General features: G+C 37.6%; 1 long non-coding RNA gene across 1 annotated transcript in view; it reads right to left on the bottom strand.

Annotated features, from left to right (window-relative positions):
• Positions 1-16,942, bottom strand: part of LOC121526982 — a 63,276-nt gene extending 46,334 nt beyond the window's left edge. Inside the window, exons 1-2 of the long non-coding RNA XR_005993364.1 lie at positions 16,864-16,942; positions 14,170-14,432 (exon numbers count right to left, since the gene is read on the bottom strand). This is a non-coding gene — a long non-coding RNA (uncharacterized LOC121526982). The remainder of the gene's footprint in view (positions 1-14,169; positions 14,433-16,863) is intronic.
• Positions 16,943-17,886: the final 944 nt, after the last annotated feature.

Here is a 17,886-nt window from a genome sequence, read left to right as displayed (position 1 = left end):
AGGGACCGAGTGAGTCAACCACATATTGGAAAGACAAGATTAATTTACCAGAATGATTCTCCCATGGTTCTTAGCAGAATCACGAGACCGTGTTGAAGGGTGTGTCTCCAGTCGCATGAGTCAAGATTTATTAACTCAAGGTGGTCAAGTTATGTTTCTTTTCTTCTAACTAGGCCTTTTCCACTGTTCCAAAAAGGATATTCAAAGAGCTCATATGAAAGCTTAACTTTGTTGAAGCATCTATCTTGCAGCTCTTTGTGTGGTCGGGTCCATGGAGAGGACACAGTCAGTAGGAGGGCGGATGATGAAGGGGATGCATTGTATTCAGAAGCGACAGAAGGAGGAAATATTGTCTCGCTAAGATAACAAAGGAGAGAAAACAAATCAGACATGCTTGTTTGCTTAGGGGCATCTTAAGCTGTCCAAGGTTCTGTTGTGGTTGTCTTTTATTGGAATTACTGCCGACTTTGCTTCTACAGATTTGTTTTGTTCATGTTTGTTTCATTTTAGAGAGCGATTTTAGAAAATCAGCCTTTTCTAAAGGCAAACAAAGTCCTTTGTCACTGGAGAAATATTGTTGAATAAAAACAAAGTGTTCATGTCTCCGGGTCAAGGGTCATCCTTGTACAGGGGTCTCCTACAGGTCAAGCAGGTCTTCAGAAGCTTGTCAGTGGATTTACAGAATATCTTCAAGGAATAAGACGGCAATAAGGCATCTCTTTAAACCTTAATTTACTCGGCTCATTGATGCCCCCCACCCTGAACTGTGATTGGTTCTTTACTGAACCTGAATCAGATTTGAAGAGCAAGTCTTGTCGCCTTATCTGTGGAATATGTACCTTTTCCTTTAGATCAGGGGTTCTCAACCTTTAAAGCCCGCGACCCCCAAAATAAAGGTCCAGAGACCAGGGACCCCCCACCGTACCTGAAGGTGGCTGAACACAGCCATGCACATTCTAGAAAAGTCATGTGGAGACAAGGTCGCCCATAAGGGGGTTAAAATGGGAGAGTTCTCTGGGGCCCAGACAAACTGGGGGCCGGCAAAATCATGGTCCATTGTAAAGTTCAGCTCTAGTATATGCTTATCAAAGAAACAACTAGAAATGCACTCGGAGAGCGCAGACCTCCTCCATTAGCCCTACATCCCAATAGTGAAGAATCCTTTAAAAACATTCCTGGATCTGTCCCCATGTACCCCCCACCACGGCATTCCTCTATTCCTCCCAGCATTGTGAGTATTCTCGCTACAATTCGCTGTCTTTCTCTCTGTTACGCTCTGAATCGTCTCCTCGACCAGGCGTGCGTCTTTCAAACTCTATAAACTCCAAAACTTTGAATAGAAACTCACCCAAAAATGCTGCTTGGATTGAAGTTACTCATGTCCGCCATCTCCTGGTTTAAAGTGGTAACAGCGCAGACCTCCACCATCAGCCGTATCTCCCAATAGTGAAGAATCCTTAAAAAAATTCCTGGATCCAGACGGTGATCCGGATCAGTCCCAAAATCTAATCAGTTCTTCCTTATGCCATTTCTGACATTTCCTGAAAATTTCATCAAAATCCGTCCACAACATTTGAGTTATGTTGCTAACAAAATAACAAACAAACTACCAAACGCTGCCGATTAAATAACCTCCTTGGCGGAGGCAATGATCCTGCAGGTCCATTATCAAACCTGGCACAGTGGTTCAGGAGCTTCTCCTTTTAAGATAGTAAATACAGCTGATAAAAGAAATCTGATACAGGTTAAAAATCAATGTCCAACCGTTAGTACACTTAAAAACATTAAAAGCAGAATTTAGTCATGAACAATGCTAGCATTAGTATTAAAATCGTGGTCAGACAGAATTTAAAATACCTTTCAAAGTTCCAACCAAAGAAAATAAATACCACTGTCACAGTGTGGCATTGCTTTTGAGACTTCCAGCTGACCGTTCCCAATAATTTCATCAACAAGTCAAATACTGTAAAGCTTACATTTCCATCTTCTCCTCTCTTCCTCCAACCACTTTCATTTTTTAAAGTATATCTCAGATGAAGAAAGGTTGGAGACCCCTGTCTTAGTGTAATCTGATGAAGTCAGCAGCCTCCTGTGCTGATTGACTTTCTCAAGAATCAAACTTTCATCTACAGTCCACAAATAGAATATGAGTCAGTCACGTCCCTGTATAAGGCCAGACTTCACATTCGCTGACGTTCATGTCAGTGATGAAGTGAAAAACAACTTCTAGGACATGCCATACGGCAGAGGCACTCAAATAGAAATGATGTACTTATTTAAGTTTGAATAATGTAGAGGAAAAAAAGTCAATCAATCAAAATGTCATATAAAGCCTGAGCCATCTGCCTGCTCCGACTGCCTTCTGGCTACATAAACCCATTAGATGTCAGAGAAAATGATGAATCCAAGAACTTGAGGAAAACATGTGGAAAGTTTGGAAAACAGTACACACTGTCTGTCCCTCAGGGACTGTGTGAGCTTTTCTGTGATTGTTATGGTGGGTAATGCCTGATATCAGATTTTTACGATGCAAAGAAAGCTGCAATGTCTTGAGGCTTTTTGTTTTCTGTAAAACATCAAAAATTCAATTTGGACCCTGGGAGTGACTGAAAAGTCAAGTATTTGATGGTTTGTTCAAAAGAGCCTCATTTGACTGACTTAGCACCTGCCCATGAAACAAAAACAGTTCTATTTAAGTTATACGGGGTTGATTAGTACTTAAACTTTTAGAGGTTTGCCCATTTTCTCCTCTTAAATCACGACTCACAGACTATCTTAGTTAGACATTAACATCATAAGTGATTGCTTTATTTTATGTGTATTTGTGTATTTCTTTTTATGTTTTTCAAAATGTTGCTTTTCATACTACTCTGCACTTGTTTCACATTTTCTTTATTTATCACTACAGACTCAAAATACCTCAGAGTTTAAAGAGTTAACCCTCAGGCATCACTAGGGACATTTTTGTCCATGTGGTCTAATTTTTGTAACAAAATTTCTTTCAAGACAAATTTTCAAATTCAAATTTCAAATGGTCTAACAGGTCAGGGGAACACTGTGAAACAAATTTACTACCATTTAAAGCCATTAAGGACAAAAATGTCCACTTCAAAGAAAAATGCTATAAAAACTTAACTTTTTTTTCTGCTTTTTTTTTGCATAAATCTCTTAAACAACTTCAGCTGTGCTTAAAACTACCAAACATTCGATCATTTTGAGGATTTTATCCCTTTAAATACCAGTTTGATTACTTACAGTCAATGTTGTTTTTTATGAAAAAAAAAAAAGTGAAATCTTCCTTAAACTAAATGTTGGATGGCTGGGGCATTATTCTATATTCCACATGGACATGTCCATGATTAGCCAAAATACTGACTCTAATGCATTTTTAGTTTTTGTGTAGCATCTGATTTAAAATTTACTACCCTTTCAAGTCATTAAGGACAAAAACGTCCACTTCCAAAATGTCAATAAAAGTAATTACATTAATGTTTTTTCTTCTTTTTTTGGGTCAAATCTTTTGATCAACTTCAGTTCTAATCAAAACAATCAATTATTGGATAAATTTCAGGATTTTAACCCTTTAAATGCCAGTTTGATTACAGCATGGTAACATTTTTTTTCTAAAAACCCACAAAAACATTCATTATTTTCCAGAGAACTGATGTTGGGGGGGGGGGGGGGGGTTAATTTTTTAACTCAGTCCTGGGTATGTCAAACATTAGCCAGAATATTGACTTTGATGCATTAATACGACACTTTTCAAGTCTGTGGCAAAAAATGGTGTTAAAGGGCCAAAAATAGATGGAAATTTGGTGAAATGGGATGAAAAATTGATATAAACTGGCAAAAAAGGGTTAGCTGTGGCAGAATCTGGAAGAAATGGGTAAAACTGGAAAAAAAATGGGCATATCAAACTGTGAAATGTGGCATAAAAAGTGGTAAAGAGGGTTAATAGAGGCAATAATGGAACAAAAGAGCCAACAATAGACAGAGAGCGCCAAGATTTGGTTTAGAAGTGGCAAAAACAGGCAGAAAAAAGTGCCAAAAAGGGTTTAAAAGTTGAGAAAAATGGGTTTTAAGAGGCAAAAATGTGTTAAAATCAGGCATAATTAGTGTATAGTGGCACGGTGTCATTTCAAAAATGTTCTTAGTATTTTAAAGAATCTGGAGACCCCCTCTCAGTGTCTTGCGACCCCCAATGGGGTCCTGACCCCAACGTTGAGAACCCCTGCTCTACAGAATGGACACAGGCACCCTTCCATGAAAAGTGAAGGCTCTTATAGCTGCAAAAGGTGGACAAACTCTAAAAGTACATAAATCTGAATCAAATGTCATTACATCCCTGATAATGCTTTTGTCCATTTATAGTCTATATGTGGAGCCACAGGTCTAAAATCTTTGTTTTCAGAGGGACGGTGTATCTTTTCATAAAGGGGAGTCTACTTTATCAAATGCAGCTCGGTCTCAGCTGTCGCCCAACACTAACTGAAGAAGCTGAGCTGACACTTTATTACAGCTTGCATGAATTTGATGTGGTGGCTCTCTGCCAGCATTTAATGACACCTCCACATTATAAACTCAACAGCTGGCCCCTACTGTTCAGATCCTTTACCTCCGTTTGACTGTTTTAGAGACGAGAGGGGGCAGAGTGGCTGGGTAGGATGTGACAGATTTCAAATAAAGCCAGATTTACAGCCAGTATGCAGACTATCTCACCAGGCAGGGTGGCTTTGAGACTTATCCCATAGTGTTCAGAGACAAAACTTTGAGTGAGGTGGCTTTAAAGATTGCCAGAATAGTCATCCATCATTCTGGTCTGGCGTGAAATATCTGAACGACTGCTGGAGTTCTGTACAGATATTTACTGTCTCCAGCAGATGAAGGCTGCTGACACTGATGCGCCCCGTAGCTTTCCTCTGGTGTCATCAGGAGGTCAGAAACTTCACTTTTAAAAGGAAATCTTTCAATCTGAGGAAGGCGAATTGGCAGAGAGCTGCATGGCGTCACAGGGGTTAGGGCAGGGGTGTCAAACTCGAGGCTGGGGGGCCAGATCCGGCCCGTGGTACAGTTGTACCTGGGCCGCCACATCATATTATATTTTTATTATAACCGACCCACTGATCTGCGGATTTTCTCCGGTTTAAAAATGTAAATCTAACCCTGATGATTTTAAATATCCTTGTTCTGACAAAAAAATAAGAAAAAGTTGAAATAATTAGATTAAAAGCCAGGAATGTGGGAAAATAAATTTCTGTTTTTCATGTCATATTCTTGATTTTGCATCTCAGTTATCATGAAAAGTTATAGTTTTGAATTTTCATTTCATATTTTTATCTTTTCAATTCACATTTTTGACTTTTATCTTATTTTTTTCTTTTTTGTTTTTCAATTTTAAAATTTTGAGTAATATTTTCACCTTTTAACTCACATTTTGACCCTTTTTAGAGCCTTACTTTTATTTTTTTATTTCATAATTTGGCTTTTGTATCCTCAATTTTAAATTTCAAGTAATATTTTGACCTGTGAAACTCAAAATGTAGTTTTTGTCAGGCTTTGACATTTTTAACCAATGATTTTGAAATTTATCTCATATTTTAACCTTTAAAACTCATTATTTCACATTTTTATCTCATGTTTTAACCCCTTAAAAACCATGATTTAAACTTTCTTTCTTATATATTTGCCTTTTTAAAACATGATTTTGACTTTAGATACCTGTTGGCAGAGTAAGTTTGAATTCTTATCTCAGATTATGAGCCTTTAAACTTACCATTTTTACTTTTCAAATCTATTAATCATTTATTATCAGTGATAATTTCACCACCTTTCCCACCATTTTTTTGCCATTATTAACCCATTTTAGCTATTTTTAACATTTTAATTCTGTTTATGACTAAAGGATTTACATTTTTAAGAGGGCTACTTACCACACAAATGAATCAAAAGTAGTTTCTTTGATCAGAGCGGTTACTATTCAGGTAAAATATAAAATACCATACCAACTTTAAAATGGACCATGATTTTGCTGGGCCACAGAAAGCTCTCCCATTTTTCCCCCAATGGGCAGCCTTGTCTCCTCTTGACTATCCTTGAATGTTCATGGGGGGTCCCCGGTCTCTGGCACCTTTATTTTGGGGGTCACGGACTGAACAGGTTGAGGACCACTGCTCTACTGGATCATTTTACGGAGCTAGAAAGATGAGTGTGGTAATTCTTCCACCCGTTCTATAATGTCTGCCCTGAGTACAGTATAGGTGATTATTAAAGCGATCTGTCTTTCTACCTCACTACAGGATATAAAGGGAAAAATACTGAGGTAAGTGGGCTCCACAGAATCACTCAGTAGCATTATAAATCCTTGAGACACTGGGTTGAGTACCCCACATAAATGTGATCTGCCATATGTAACTGTATCCCTTTCTTGTTCATTTAAATGCTGTCATTATGGGCTTTTATCTACTTCAACTAAGAGTTCAGATTTCCTTCTATTCATTAACAAGCCAATCAGATTTTTTTCTTTCCCTGTTACAGTCGAAGAGGCTCTCCTTGGAAAAAAAGTGTTTACCTAACTAAGAGTCTGTGTCACTTCATATAAAAAGTTTGCTCAGAGAAAGCATCAGACAAGCCCTGAGGGCAGTCAGCCAGGGGCAAATGAGGGAGTGTCTCTGCCTGCAGTACCAATTGAGCCAGCATCACTTTCCGATCGAACGACTTTCAAGACAGCCTTTTGTGGCAGCTTTCGAATGTCCAAGAGACTGCAGAGCTGCCCGTCAAAATCACAGTAGAGGGAGAAATCAAAGTCAAGTCTCGACCTAAGCTTGTGTCTCATTAGAGTGAATAGCATCAACAGCTGACCGAGCTGTCAGCGTCATCTTCGGGGCTCCAGTATGTCTTCAATTTTTTTTTTTTTTTTTTTTTTTTTACCAGCAACATGAGAATCTGGGGTACACCCATCATCTGAGACAAGGTGGTAATTGGGGGAATCTTCAATAAGACCATGGGAATGACCAGTGCATGACCTCAATCACACTGCTTGGAGTCTTATTTTCCCCCTCTTACTTTCTTTTTCATGTTAGAGATGGGTTTCTGGGTTCTAGTTTCAGCTTGACTGGTGACATCCAGACCCATGAATGAGGCTAGCAGGAGCCCAGAAGGCATGGGAGTTCAGGTGGACTGCGCTGGGGCAGCCCAGAGGGGCACGAGAGTTCTGGTGGGTGGCTTGAGGGCATGAGGGTTCAGGAGGGCAGCCAGGCGGCCAATCAGGAAGAGAGTTGGGGGTCAGGATCTCCGATGGGGAGCCAGGAAAAGAGGTGAGGGTCAGGACCTCTGACGGGGAGCCAGGAGCAGAGGCCGTCCAGGCCTCTGACAAGGGACAAGGAGCTGGGGTCAGGATGGCCTCCAACAACAACGAGACAGGAACTAGCGTCAGGATGGCCTCCGACAAAGAGCTAGGGCCGGGATGGCCTCAGACGATGAGTCAGGAACTGGGGTCAGGATGGCCTCCGACGATGACCTAGGAACCGGGGTCAGGACCTAACAATGGGCCTAACAGGGTCCACATTTAACCAAACTGTCAACCTCGTTTTCACCAGTAATTAATCATGGGGCGAAAAAAAACAGAACTGATGGAAAATGATTTTGAGATTTAAAGTCAAAATGATGAGTTAAAAAGCTCATGATCTGAGATAAAAGTCAATCTTAGTAGTTCAAAAGGTCAAAACATGAAATTAGATATTAAAATAATGCTTTTAAAAGGCAAATATTTAAAAAAAGAAAGGTACAATCATGTTTTTTTAAATGGTGGAAATTATAAATTGAAAAGGTCAAAATATGAAATTAAAAGTCAGTATAATAAACTGAAAAGCTCATGAGATCAAAAGTGAAAATAAAAAACTGAAAAATGCTGAAATCATTAGATAAGTTCAAAGTTATATCTTGAAAAGGTTATGTAAAAGTAAATGTAAAAGGTCAAAATATTTAATAAAAGTCCACATAATAGATTGAAGTCATAATTGTGCAATGCAAAATTGAAAATTTGAAATGAAAACAAATGTATTTCTTTTCTCTCATATGTTAGAGCCAGTTATAATAAGAACAGGATATGATCTTGCGGGCCGGGTGTAACTGTACCATGGGCCGGACTTGGCCCCCAGGCCTTGAGTTTGACACCCGTGTTCTATAGGGAAAAAAGCCTTATGCAAGCCAAGGCTTATTTAAATATCCTAATGCTAATATTAAACCAAACAGTAGCAGAATTGGACTCATTTGTGCATCCAAATGATTACATTTAGAGCTTTATATTATAAATGTTGAAACAATGTACCTATAGGAGCCTCAGGGTTACAATCCGTCTTCATTTCTGCAGCTTTGTTGATTGCCAGAGTTTACAATAGCGTACTGTTATATAACCCTCAAAGCATTCACAGTTTTTTCTTAACCTCAGTGTCCAAGGATTTTCAGACACTCTGCCTGCATATTTAATCCTCCAGTGACACTTTCTATTCACAGGCAGTTTCATAACTCCATTGTTTGAGGCTTTCAAAGATCTTGAAGAAATCCATCACAACCTTTACTGAAGATGTACCAGATAATACTTCAGAGGAGACTAGAAATGAGATGAACACAAAGCAAGGAAATGTAGTTAGGCACGTTGAGTACTTTCTGAATGTGCAAAGTGGTGGGTGCATTCATCCCACCATTAAACACGGGCCGTATATCTCCAGGCATGCAGGTTTTCATATTAGAGATATATTTATAGGTTTAACATAAGGGCATGTTAGAGGAATGCTACTAGGTAGCTTTCACAACAGGAAAACTGCAGCAGGCTTGTGGACATTTTTATGTCACTTTTTGGCGTTATTACGTCAAAGAGACCAAGGTAAAAAAAAAAAAAAAGGCTCAGAAGGACGCTGGAAATAAATGTAAGGTATAATACAGTATTATAAGGTATATCGTATTATTCTTTTGACTTGTCCTGTGAGGGGGGATATGGGAGAACTTTCTGGGGCTCCACCAATAATAACCAGTCTTTTCAAAGCAAAAAAATATCGGTTTTATTTATTTATGCTGTAGTGTAATACAGCTTTTCTTAAAACAGACCTACCCTGTAATTGGTAATGTTGACAATGTGGATGAGCTTCACTGGAAAACTGATGTCAGACTCTATATCAAGGCCCTAATCTGTACAAACATCAGGATGGCAGAAAAATACAACGTCGTACAACTGTGGCAAAGCAGAAAGTAGCATAAATGGGTAAAAAGTGGTAAAAATGGAACAGGAGTGCCCATAAGAAGGAGGCTGAAATGAGCACGAAATGACAAATAGAAGCAAAAATGGGATAAAAAATACCAAGAAGATACAGAAATGTGTGAAAACTGGAAAGAATGGGAAAATATTGACAAATACAGAAAAAATGGCAAAAAGAAGTTGCAGAAATGAGTTAAAAGTGGCAAAAAATGGCAAATATGGGTGAAAAGTGGCAAAACTAGTTAAAGTGCCAACAAGAAAATAGCAAATTGTGCCTTAATCGTCAGAAAACATCATAAATGGATAAAAAGTGGTAAAAATGACTGGAGATAGTGTTAATTTTGTCAAGTTGAACTACGAGTAAAAATGTTAGTCAACCGCCTTTTTTTCCATGACAGAAAACTGACTAAAAGCAAGTCTTGTTTCCATAAAGATGACTAAAACTGGCTAAAATGTAATGTAGTTTTCGTCAGACATTCTAAATCAATGATATTTTTCCACTGAAGGTAAATCTGTCAAAAAAACAATAAATCTGAATCTATTCTTCCTCTCAGCTGTAGAAAGCAGGGACCCCAGGTTTGGCAGAGAGCACATGATTTGGTACCAGATTTAGACGAGAGAATAAATGCTTGGACTAAAAGTAAAGACTAAAATGTGAGGACTTTTATGGACTAAAGCTAGACTAAAATGTTTTGAGTTTTTGTCGACTAAAACTAGACTAAAACTGAAAAGGACAGAAATGACTAAAATGTGACTAAAACTGAAAGACATGTAATCAAAAGACTACGACTAAAATTTTTTTTAAAAAGCTGTCAATATCAACACTGACTGGAGAGGAGCATAAATGGGATGGAGGTGCCAACAAGAAAGTGGCATAAATAGGCAAGAAATGGCAAAATAGAAGCAAAAAATGGGATAAAAATATCACAAAGAAAATGCAAAAATAATTAAAAGCAAAACAGGCTGATAAAATCAGCAAAAAGATTTGTGGCAGAAATGGGTGAAAAGTGGCAAAAACATGGACAAAAATAGTAAAAGAAGAGAGAAATGGGTGAAAATCACCACAGTGTGTTAAAAGTGCCAAAAAGAAGTAGTGGCAGAAACGTGTAAGGAGTTGTCAGAATTAGGGATGGGACCGATCTGATCCAATATCGGTATCGGGTCAGATATGGACGTAATTAATAGATCGGATATCTGACTGACGGCACCGGTCCAAGTGACCAAATCCATCCTACAGTTTGTGGTAGACCATGAACGCACCGCAGTCTAACAGGGACAGTCTGTGTGTGACTGAGCTAGTGTTAGTTAGGATGTTCTTAGCGGTATAATTACCCAGCCGATTAAACGTAAATCTATATTTAGAATAGTCAAAACTAGTCTGACGAGTAGAGAACACAAAGAAGAGAGGGTGTGACGTTAGCCTGATATACGCTCTACAGCGTGGCTAGCACTGAAAGCTAGCACCGCCCGCCTTCGTTCCTCTTTGCAGATTAATATCCTGCTTTGATATTTGGCTTCTTTTCACTTCAGGTGTGTAGTCATACGTGAGCTTAACCCTCGACAGCCCATAGACCTCTTTATTTCCATTTACTACTTTGGAAAACTGTCGTACCGCGGTCTTCCTACTATACGCTAACAGCTTAGCCACCGCTGAGCTTCTCATTGTTTACATCCGGTGGTGAAGGGTCAGAGAGGAAGGCTGCGGCCATTAACTGAAGCTACAGCGGCCTCTAGTGGCGGGAGGTTCATTAAAGAGCATTTAGGGTAAGCATTGTTGTTTATAACTTACACTGAGTTGTTTTTTGGAGCATGTTATTTATTTTTTAGTAGTTCAAATAAATTTGTTTGGAATACATTTGATTTCAATTCATTTTTGTATTTATTTTGCTTTTTAATAAGAGGAGCTGGGTGGTTTACGACAGCCTCATGTAACCTCACACATTATACCAACAACAATAATAATTGTTTAAAAAAATATTTATATACAGAGCTTAACAAATGTATTAGACCACCTGTCATATCTGTCTCAGAGACCATCCAGCATCATGAAGTGCTTTAATGCGGACTCTTTCATTTTCAGTCAGCTCTCCATGTTTTACCATTTTGAACAGGAATGAGGAATTTCAAACTGAATTTACCCAAATTTGAGCCGGCTCACTGGGCTTCTCTGAGAAGTCAGAAATGAATCAAGCATAACATTCAACCACTAAAACTCATTTTTCTCTTCAGGAATGACAGTAAATAACTATAATCTGACATATTAATCAAGAAATATTAATGTGCTTTACTATTTTTTCAGTTTTATGGTAAACCATTAAATCTGAAAATTCATGGATAACAATAATAATTCTATTTTAGCATAAAAAATATCATTTGGGTTAAAGAGCTTCTACATATTGGTGTAGTAACCATTGCAGAAACATAAAACATGATTTTGGTAATTACCAATGCTGTTAATTTAGAGCAGCTGTGGCATAAACCTGACTTTGGTTAGGGTTAGGTTGGTCTAATACACTTGTTAAGCACTATATATATATATATATATATATTGGAATCAGTATCGGTATCGGCACATATTTATCAGAATCGGATCAGAACTGAAAAAAAAGTGGATCCGCGCATCCCTAGGAAGAATCAGCAAAAAAGCAGCAAAAATGGGGTTAAAAAATTGACAGAAAGTGCCAAAATTGGATAACATGGCAAAAATTGGAGAAAATCACCAGAACAAAGGTGCAAAACTGGGTGAAAAGTGGCAAAAATTGACATAAATTGGCAAAAGTGGGATAAAAGTGCCAAAAAAGGAGTGGCAAAAATGGGTCAAAAGTAAAAAAAAAAAATGTGGCAACAATGGGCAACAAATGACAAAATTAGTTAAAAGTAGAAAAAAATGGTGGAAAAAATGAGTTAGAAAGTGGTGAAACAGGCTCAAAGTAGCATGGATTAATAATTTCAACATCAGAACTAGGACTGAGCAGTTAATCGCAAATTAGATTAACTTGTAATATGGCCTGCTGCAGTTTTCAAACCGCAGAAGGTTTAATATTTCTTGTACCTGAAATTTGTGTCAAAATACCAGTTTAAAACTTTTTTGCAGCAGAGGCGTTATGTATTACATGTCATGCAATCATTCTAGTGGCATTTTTTGAGAATAGTGTACAAAAAATATCCTATTTTCTTCATTTTTTATGTTTTTTTTTTCATTAAATGTTAAATTTAAAATATGAAAATTATCAATCCCCTTAATACAAAAGCTCATATCCAATTTGCAAAATGAGTCAAAATCATCACGGTTAGATAATTTTTCAAATTGTTCAGCCCTAGTTTAATCTAATACTGTGTTGGCTATAGTACAGAATGAATTATTGCTTATCTTTGTTGGAAAATAGATAAGATAAAGAACTTGAGAAATAATCGCATATTGAATCGCAATTGCAATATTGGGCAAAAAAAAAAAATCACAATTAGATTATTTTTCAAAATTGTTCAGCCCCAATCAGAACCCAGTAATAGCCTGACACACTTTTCACCTCCAAAATGAAGTAACTGTTAGCAAGGACGCTAGCACCAATGCTACTGATCCAACACACTTATGTTGACGTCATCAGTGAATCTCAACTGGACAGGCCCCACCCTCTGGTTTTAGAGGCCCAGCCAATCCTGTGGCCAGCCTGTAGATGAACATGCAGACGTAGAGGTCGGGCTGTCGTCGGGGTAAGGGGTGAATTTACTCTCACTGCATGAAGGTTAAACCGTTGACACTGTAGGACAGCCCTGATGGCGTGTATGATTTCTGACCTGCCGTTTTCTGCCTGTGTCCTTTCAAGTGTTTTGGACTTTAGTGACCCATAAAATGAAGAAAAATAAACACAAACTGCACAAAGAGAATCCAAAGAGAAGCTGAAAAGACACCCTGATAAACAAATAAAAACCTCACAGAGTCAAAATGACCTGCAAATGAGTGTTTTACAACACAGCGCTTTAAAGAGCTCATACTAAAGCATAAAGCTAACTAAACACCGGCGGTCAGCTTCTAATATTTACAAAAGAACTTAGACTGCCATGATTGCATTGTTGGAGTGGTAATCACACCTCTAATGTTGGCAATCCAGCTACAAATGAACAGATGTACAAACCGACATAATGGAGCCAGGAAAAATACGCCGCTTTGATTAAAAGAACAAACAAACAAGTCGGATACAAACAGGCCCATAAGACGCTTTGATAGTCTGGGTATTTGCTGCTTTTTTTGTTTCCTTTTCTGCGCTGAAAGTGAAAATCCACATCAGGGTTTTTGAATTTTGTGTTCCATCAGGGATATAAAGATATTTATTCTATCTGAACTGACGTCCTAGATATGTTTTCAAATTTTATCTTCTGAGACGAATGAAAGAGAATGAGATATTTGGCCATCAGACAGGAGAGAAAAAGACGATATTAGTGTTTTATGGACTCCCAACATTTGCAGCCATTCAGACATAAATAGAAGGACACGTCCTTCTTCTGGGGCCGCTGGTCCCCCTGGGGAGCCAGGTAAGGGTACAGAACATGACGGCCTATCATAAGATGACAGGCCTGAACATAAATCTCTTGAAAGCCTTCACTAACTTATATTTATATCTGCTGCTGACCTATAAAACCAGCCTCTCTCTAGAGACGTTCAGCCTAAATTTAATATTAACTGATATTTTATGCAGTATATTAAGTATTTCACACAGGATAGGATGCTATATTACTTTTTGCACCTACTCTTTTTATTCCAACTATTTTAATCTCATTTTAAAGGTTAAAAAGTATTCAAATTTGTGCTCAGATTCTCTGACATCAACAGTACAGCCTGACATGTCACTGATTATCAGATATCAGGCATTCCTCGTGTCAAAGCGACTCCTGAACCAGAGACAACCTCCGAGGCGTCTTACCTGGACTAAGGACGAAAAGGATTGGACTGTTGATCAGTGGTCCAAAATCCTGTTTTCAGATAAAAGTCAATTTTGGTCCCAGAGTCTGGAGGAAGAGAGGAGAGGCACAGAATCCACGTTGCTGGAAGTACAGCGTGAAGTTCCTACAGTCAGTGATGGTTTGGGGAGCCATGTCATCTGCTGGTGTTGATCCACTGTGTTTTATCAGGTCAAAGGTCAGTGCAGCCGTCTACCAGGAAGTTTAAGAGTATGGAGGACCAAACCTGCCAAAATTAAAAACAAATATATAAATAAATAAATAGGTAAATAAAAGTTAAAATAAAAACAAAATTAAAAAATTAAATAGAAAAAATAAATATAAATGGAAATAAATTAAAATATATATATACATGAATAGATAAAGTAAAAATAAATAAAAAATAAAAAAAATAAGACTCAAAAATTAAATATAAATAAAAGTAAAAATAAAATAAAAAAATTAAATACAAAAAATATAAATGGAAAAAATGTAAATATATATTAAAAATAAATACAAAAATAAAAAAATAAGATTCAAAAATTAAATATAAATAAATTTAAAAAAGTGGAAATAAATACAAAAATAAATATATAAATAGAATTAAATATCGATAAATAAATAAAAGTGCTCTGCTCTCACATTTATTTATTGAAAGACCCTGTAAAGTAAAAATAAATCTGTATTTAGGTTTGTCGTATGATAGATCACTTTGTTATGAACCCCCAGGTCAGATTTCAGTCACATAAAGCATCTCCAAGTTTATAAAATGAAGCTTCAAATCATGAAAAATAAGGCAGTAAAATCTGCTCCAGCATGGTGTGGGTGTGTCTGTTGAATGAGCTGAAGCCACGCCCACTCAGGACACGGGTAGTCTGCAGCATTAACCCCCTCACTCAGGATGTCATACTTGGAAAAATATTTTCCCCTAAAAACATGAACCAATAAACAAAACATGCAGAGCTATAACTTTGCAATGAAACATGAACATTATAGAACGGTACAAGAGTACAAGACTGAATTCATTTGCACAAAATGAACCAGAAGTCCCTGCTCCAGATGACTGCTTCCTTCCACAATACTGTAGTGTTAGAGGGGTGGGGTCATTCTCTACTGTGGGCTCATGACATCGTCAGCCCACATATTGGCCCCGCCCACATGAAACCAAGCCAGGAAAGAGATGAAATGGCCTAAATCCAGAATTCAGTCTCATGTAGAGCTCAGAGTTTTCACATGTTTCCAGCAACCAGATTCCAACATTTCTAGAGTGTTCAGACAAAAACTTTGGATCTCACTTTACAGGGTCTTTAATGCCTCGGACACTGTCAGCATGAAATGCACCATGAAATGTTACTCAGATGAGCTCCTAAGTGTGTCTTGGGTTGAACTGTGCTCCCATTGGTTGATTGACATGAGTGCAGAGATCTACTTGGCATGGAAACACGGAAGTCTGCTCTGTGAGGAGCAGCGAACACAGGAAACAGGAAAACAGACTAATATCTGCTTAAATGGGAAATATCTGGAGATCCAAACTGTTTCCTTGTCTGTGGATATTGATATCTGGCCACAAATCAAGTTTCCTGACTTTTACCTGGACCTGATTTTAAGCACACAAAGCAGAGCCTGAAGGCACATCAGCCTGATCTCTATCTACGATGGATGTGAAACTAAATTAATGCTGAAGTTTTGTGAATACGAAGCTTTCGAACAGTTCATTCTCTTCTGTAACTAGTTATTAATCTACTGTATTTATTTCCACTTTTATTTATTTATATTTAACTTTTGAGTCTTATGTTTTTTTTTATTTATTTGTACTTTATATATATATATATATATACACACACACATATACACACACACATCTTTTTATTTTTTTATTTATTTCCATTTATATATTTTTTTGTACTTATCTTTTCATTTTTGTTTTATTTATTTATTTATGTATATATTCATTTATTTATTTTATTTTATTTCCATTTATATTTATTTTTGTATTTAATTTTTGAATTTGATTTTTTATTTTTGTTTTTATTTTTACTTTTATTTACTGTTGTTTATTTATTGATTTATTTATTTTTAATTTTGACAGGTTTGGTCCTCCATATTAGAGCACTTCATGTTTCCCTCTGCTGACGTCACACCCCTGAAAAAGGGGAGAAATAATCACAAGAGTGATTCTGTGCCGTTTCCTCATCAAGAGCGTTTAGAAGAATTTTAACACATTTACAAATAATAAGCATTTTACAGAATATGCATTTACAATGCTTCTAACTACACAGGGAGAGGTTGAGGTAGGTAATACTCACATTTCCTTTAAAGCAGAAAAGATTAACAGTATTAACTGTATGAAATTCTTTCCTTAATTTTCTTTTTTTAAGCCAAAATCTGTCTTAAGTGCTTCAAAAGCAAATATTCCTTCACATACTAATGCTAGATGCATAAATATAAAACATTTTTCCAACATTTTTCTGCATCAGAGAATAATACAGACCACGCTACACGCAGCGCAGCTACAGACCATACTGCAGCTCTGAGCAGGGGCTAGCTCACTAGTAAAATTACTCTTCACAAAACATGACATAAACTTACTCAAACATTACAACAACATCATCACAAAACTCTGAACATGTTGGAAAGTTATTTCGGACATGTTAGCTGTATTTTTGACTGTAACATACCTGAAAAAGAGGAGAAATAATCACAAGAGTGACTGGCTGAATCTCTAACTCCTACCTAAACCCTGAACCCTAAGCCCTGAGCCCTCATTGACTTAACTGGCTGCACCTGGAGAGTGACTGAGTTCATGAGGCTGCAACGGTTTGAAGTGTTAGAAACAGGAATGGGACAGCCCTTTGCTTTTTGTTGTCAGTGGGCATCTTTCAGAGCTTTTTACAAAGATAAAAAGAGCGTGCCTCACTTATAGACCTGTTTTCTCAGTGGATGAAGACTGTTTTATTTAATATACTTACAGGAAAAATACTTCTTTTTTTGCACCTTCCATATTTTTTGTTGACAGTTTCGCTCTTTTCACCTCACTTTTGTAGCGTTTACCAGCAGGCATCCCCCTAGAATCTCTGTCATACGTCACAATGCAATGAACTATGGGTAATTCCCCGTTCACGGAAAGGGTGCATGAAGGGCTCAAAAAGTCAGCGAGAGATTCCTCATGCACTTTATGATCTGACAGTGGGACAGCCCTAAGCCCTCACAGACTTAAAGTCAGTGAGTGGGTGTGGGTGTGTGGGTGTGTGTGTGTGTGTGGGGGGGGGGGGGGGGGGGGGTGGACATTGAGATTGGGCCAGTCTGTGCTGTTTCCTCATCAAGAGTGTTTAGCAGAGTGAAGAGAAGAAAGCATATCCCCCTAGCGTTTCTGTGAGGCAAAAGCAATCAATCACAGATGATTTTAGCTCAGCCTACTGAGTAGAGTAGTTAAAATGTGGCTGAAACAGCTCTAAATTGGCAAAAATGGGCGAAAATTTAGTGAAACGGGATGGAAAATTAATATAAACTAGCAATAAAGGGTTATATGAGAAAGAAAAAACTGGCAGATACTGGCAAAAATTGGTTAAACTGGCAAAATTGGGCATATCAAACAGTGAAATGTGTTTAAAATTGGAAAAATTGGGCATATAAAGGGGTTAGTAGTGGAAATAATGGGTCATCAGAGGCAACATTAAGCGTAAGTAGCAAGAATGTGTGTA

The sequence above is a fragment of the Cheilinus undulatus genome, linkage group 19 (assembly GCF_018320785.1).
Source record: "Cheilinus undulatus linkage group 19, ASM1832078v1, whole genome shotgun sequence".
Classification (NCBI taxonomy): Eukaryota; Metazoa; Chordata; class Actinopteri; order Labriformes; family Labridae; genus Cheilinus; species Cheilinus undulatus.
Note: the sequence above shows the minus strand (reverse complement) of the source record. Positions and strands in the feature narration are given on the sequence as shown.